This window comes from Miscanthus floridulus, chromosome 1 (genome assembly GCF_019320115.1).
Source record: "Miscanthus floridulus cultivar M001 chromosome 1, ASM1932011v1, whole genome shotgun sequence".
Taxonomy (NCBI): Eukaryota; Viridiplantae; Streptophyta; class Magnoliopsida; order Poales; family Poaceae; genus Miscanthus; species Miscanthus floridulus.
Window position 1 is genome coordinate 136,274,173 of NC_089580.1, and position 5,754 is coordinate 136,279,926.

The window sequence follows — 5,754 nt, forward strand, 5'->3', positions numbered from 1 at the left end:
TCAGACGATGCGCGCTTTGTTGTTATCCTCCTCCTGCGGATCACCAGCAACCTGCTGCTGCTGCTCCACTCCGGCGGCTGGTTCTGCTGCATAACCACCGTCGTCGTTGATGTATGACTGCCACTGGAGGTCACCTGCTACATCGTTCTCAGGCAACAGAAACGACATGTCCATTCCATTGCTGCCACCGTTCATGGAGAGACCAGCGTCGTAGCTGCTGCTGCTGCCGCCGGCATCAAAATACCCTCCTGTCAGCATGTCCAGCAGAGTTGGCGTCGTGTCACTCCCTCCAAGAGCCAGCTCCAATTCCGGTGCCTGGTCGTCGGACAAAGACAGCGGCGTGAAGGGCAGGAAACCCGTGTCACTCCCTCCAGGAGACAGCTCCGGCGCCTGGTCGTCGGACAAAGACAGTGGCGCGAAGGGCAGGAAACCCTGTTGGTCTTCGTCCATGGCGAGGTCGAGGCCGCCGCTACTGCCTGTCGGCGTAAATGGCGGGAGCTTGTCATTGGGAAGCAACAAGCCTGTCGTTGGGGAGGGCATCGACACGGTACTGGTAGTGGCAGCCGTCAGCATCAGCCGCGTGGTGACGGTCTTATCCATCTGGGCGCTGGTGGGGCGGCGGTGCCGGAGGCGGCCGAGGACGAGGAGGAGCCGGAGGCGCGCTTGTTCCTGCGGCAGCCGCCGCCGACGGGGACAAGGCGAAGGCTGCCACCTTGTGTCCAGTAGCGGCGGCATGCCTTGCAGAAGTAGAGCTGCTGATTCAGGTTGTAGTTGTTGTAGTAGCAGAATTTGGTGTTATCGGAGCAGCAGCGCGGGCAGCTGAGCGCCGCGGCTTAGGCTCCACGCTGCCGCCCGCCTGCTGCGCCGCCCGCGGCTTCTTGGTGTTCCTGGGGGATGGCACCACGGCCTCAGTCGGGGGTGACACCACGGCCTCCTGCACCAAACAAATTACCATGCAGAAATTAGCAACATACTACTATATTTATGGCCTTTTGGCACGCTTATGCCGGCTTCGGCTTCGTCTATTTTGCGCAAATTGAGGCACTGTAACATGAAGTCGTTTTGTAAGCCGGGGTTAAAATGAACTAGAAGCCGGGAAAAGCTAGTTTTTCTAGCTTCACCGGCTTTAGCTTCACCGGTGAAGCCGTTTTGAATGAGCCGTGCCAAAGGAGGCTTTAATTGTGGGAGCCATTATTAGCTAGCCAAACAGACAATAATGATATACTAGTAAGTAATTATGGTCCAATTTCTGATTTAGCAAGTTAAATACTATTCCTAATATATGTTATGGTCACGAGTGTCACACCACCATGCATGCCTAGACCCCATCCCTAAAATGTGCATGCGTTTCACCTACATCACGTTCCACGCTCAGTAGTAGTAACCGTTCACTGAGGGACCTAATCCCCTCCATCCCCACCAATGTCGACTTATTCATCTTCTCCATCATCCCCAAAATCTGTGACTGTGTTAAATTCATAAACTTTGCTTTTTGGATTAAATGTCATTTTAACGTTGGTATTTAATTTTTACAGTATTGTTATCTTATCGTGCGATCCGTGTGTTTTTAGTATAAATTGTTAGTTATCTCGTAGCAATGCACGGACACGCTACCGAGTAAGATAAGATATAAAGAGACTCTTGAAGTTGCTCTTAAGATTATTCTAGTCTAGAATATTTATATCTTTATTAATATCTATCTATATCTACATCTGTATCAGTATTTATATCTATATTTATATATGCATCAATATTTAACTATATTTATATTTGTATCTATATCTATATCTATATAATATTAAAGAGTGGAGAGTTTTATTCTATCCTCATATTTTTACTTTCCAACCCTCCTGTCCTCTGCGTCTCATGACTCATGCTCATATGAATTTAAACAACACGTGTCTAGCAATAAAACAGTGTGATATACCAATACGTAGATTATAGATTATATTATATTATATTATATTATAGATAGATATAGAGTAGATATATTAAATTATAGATATATAGATATATAGATTAGAGATATAGATTTATTATAAAAAAACTCAGAACAGACATCAGACTGTACCTCAGACGGAGATAGGCAAAAGAAAACGACAAAATTCGAACACACGAAAAAAAAAAGAAAAATGCTTAGAAAAAAACGCTTGACTCTAAAAAAACGTAGAAAGAAACATGCGGACATATAGATAGAAAAGGATCCGAATTTATATTGGGATAAATGATAGACTTATTCAGAATATAAATTAATAGAAAAAGAACCGACTAAGAAACGCTTCCTGGTTTAAAATTAGAGTAAAATAAGATAAGGTATAAAGGGACTCTCGGAGTTGCTCTTAAGATTATTCTAGAAAATTTATATCTTGATATATCTATCTATATGTATATATGTATCTGTAGTAATATTTATTTCTATATATATACTATATCTATATGTATATCTATATAATATATTAATTAAAGAGCGGAGAGTTTCTTCTGTTATAATATTTTTACTTCCCAAATTGCCCTATTGTCCTCTGCGTTTCATGACCCATGCTCATATGAATTTAAACAACTCGTGTCTAGCGATGAAACGACGTCCTATTTCAAGACGTATTAGGTTTCGTTGTAGTGCACAGGCACGTTTGCTAGTAGTGATATAAATTAAAGTATATCTTTATCTGACTAAAATATTATGATTTCATTTACTTAGCTGCTATTTTCAGGAGTCAACCGCCCTCAAAGAAAATTGATTTCTACAGAGTATCCTAAAAATCAACCTATTTTAGTGATGGTTGGCATGATTTCTAAGAATGGTAGTTTGATGTCAACTGGAAATCGAATTCTAGGAGCGGTTCGGAAGCTACACTGCAGCACATAATTTGTAGAGGCGGTTTAGGCCCCGTTCGGCTTACCTTAAATTCGGCTTGTTTGGTTTTTTTTTTTCAGCCGGAACGATGTTTTTCTCTCACAAAATTTCAACCAGAACTGTGTTTTTCAGCCAAGTTTCAACAAGCCGAAAGGGGCCTAACGAAGCGATTGCAAAAATTGTCAGTGTAGTGATATACTCCTATATACAGGTCGTTGGTTTGTCTAGTTCAAAGTTAGGCCTGTTCGCTTCTGAAGTTCTGGTTATCTCAGCTGCCGCAACACACTAGCGCAGCACTGTTGCTAGAGCTGGATGAGCGAAAGCTGCTGCACCGAAGAACATGCCCAAAGTAAGAGAACATCCAGAAGATAAGACATTCATCTGCAGCAACAAATTATTATCACCAATGATATACCAGAACGCAGGTTAACACAGCCCGCTTCATTGATCCATCCAAACTAAGTACCACACATGAAAAGTTTTAGACTAGTTAACAAAGAAACTGAGGAATACAAAGACATTATCCAGAACTGATGAAAACAAAGCATAGATACCTAACTAATCTCTGCCGGCGATAGACTGCTGCAAGTAAACTCTGATGACTTGCCATCATGACCACAATGCAAATAAACCAAACATGAATATGCATCCTATCCTCTAAAAGACTAAAACTGAACTGGTGCTGAATGGTGAACTGCTGCATCCCCTATTCCCCTTCCTTGTGGCCACCTTTGATTTGATTGCATTGACGAAGGATGTTTGCTGCACTTACATCGATCAGACGATGCGCGCTTTGTTGTTATCCTCCTCCTGCGGATCACCAGCAACCTGCTGCTGCTGCTCCACTCCGGCGGCTGGTTCTGCTGCATAACCACCGTCGTCGTTGATGTATGACTGCCACTGGAGGTCACCTGCTACATCGTTCTCAGGCAACAGAAACGACATGTCCATTCCATTGCTGCCACCGTTCATGGAGAGACCAGCGTCGTAGCTGCTGCTGCTGCCGCCGGCATCAAAATACCCTCCTGTCAGCATGTCCAGCAGAGTTGGCGTCGTGTCACTCCCTCCAAGAGCCAGCTCCAATTCCGGTGCCTGGTCGTCGGACAAAGACAGCGGCGTGAAGGGCAGGAAACCCGTGTCACTCCCTCCAGGAGACAGCTCCGGCGCCTGGTCGTCGGACAAAGACAGTGGCGCGAAGGGCAGGAAACCCTGTTGGTCTTCGTCCATGGCGAGGTCGAGGCCGCCGCTACTGCCTGTCGGCGTAAATGGCGGGAGCTTGTCATTGGGAAGCAACAAGCCTGTCGTTGGGGAGGGCATCGACACGGTACTGGTAGTGGCAGCCGTCAGCATCAGCCGCGTGGTGACGGTCTTATCCATCTGGGCGCTGGTGGGGCGGCGGTGCCGGAGGCGGCCGAGGACGAGGAGGAGCCGGAGGCGCGCTTGTTCCTGCGGCAGCCGCCGCCGACGGGGACAAGGCGAAGGCTGCCACCTTGTGTCCAGTAGCGGCGGCATGCCTTGCAGAAGTAGAGCTGCTGATTCAGGTTGTAGTTGTTGTAGTAGCAGAATTTGGTGTTATCGGAGCAGCAGCGCGGGCAGCTGAGCGCCGCGGCTTAGGCTCCACGCTGCCGCCCGCCTGCTGCGCCGCCCGCGGCTTCTTGGTGTTCCTGGGGGATGGCACCACGGCCTCAGTCGGGGGTGACACCACGGCCTCCTGCACCAAACAAATTACCATGCAGAAATTAGCAACATACTACTACATTTAATTGTGGGAGCCATTATTAACTAGCCAAACAGACAATAATGATATACTAGTAAGTAATTATGGTCCAATTTCTGATTTAGCAAGTTAAATACTATTCCTAATATATGCTATGGTCACGAGTGTCACACCACCATGCATGCCTAGGCCCCATCCCTAAAATGTGCATGTCTGCGCATGCGTTTCACCTACATCACGTTCCACGCTCAGTAGTAGTAACCGTTCACTGAGGGACCTAATCCCCTCCATCCCCACCAATGTCGACTTATTCACCTTCTCCATCATCCCCAAAATCGAGTGACAACCTTCTTTGAATAACTTGTTAATGATGCACGTTTTAGACTGAAAAATCCAAAGCTGGAATGGAGAAAAAAAAAACTGGAGGTTAGCTTGGTAGGCAATTCACGGATAATACGCGTGCATTTTAGATCGAGTACTTGCATACATATCAATAATACACGTATGCACTCCTACTACTACTTGCAATCATATCAAGAGCAAGAAACAAACTTATATCAACGATTGAAGAAGAAGCGCACACAACAAAAGTTAACAAGCATGGATCGATCTGTATATGGAAGGGAAGTAGCAAGTAGAAAAGGGCGGATCAAAGCAAGGAGCTGGTCGTCGAAAGGTACCTGCTGGTGGTTGTGGGGAGCCGATGCTGCTGCAGAGCTGTTGCTGGTGTTGGAGGTCATGTCCATGGTTCCTTCCATTCCGTAAGCTGTAGAAAATATTGCACAAATACATGAACATGTGCCTATGCAACACCCACAAAATCGATCCAAGCAAAAGATCCATCAAATCTCATAAATCAGGGTGATCGATGAATCGAACCTGTTGCGGAAGCGCGGAACACTAGGAAGACCGAGGATCTTGTCCTGTACACAGGACGAACAAGCTATTCCGCCGACTTGGAGGAGGGAGAGAAATAGAGATGTTGTGAGAGGTAATGCCTCCTTTAGTTGTATATAGAGGAAGGGAGGGGAGGGAGCGAGATGGTCTGGCGGATGGTGTGAGGGCCTGGCATACATACAGCGGGCCGGATGGACGGAGAGCCAGCTAGCGGACGGTAAGGTAGAAATGGAACCGATTTCCCGTGGAAGAAAGCACGCGGCGCGGCTGCTAAACAATGATGCAT

At 46.4% G+C, this 5,754-nt stretch overlaps 2 pseudogenes; both read right to left on the reverse strand.

Annotated features, from left to right (window-relative positions):
- On the reverse strand, positions 1-955 carry LOC136463864 (dof zinc finger protein PBF-like; annotated as a pseudogene).
- Positions 956-3,631: 2,676 nt separating this feature from the next.
- On the reverse strand, positions 3,632-5,317 carry LOC136463875 (dof zinc finger protein PBF-like; annotated as a pseudogene).
- Between the last annotated feature and the right edge of the window lie 437 nt (positions 5,318-5,754).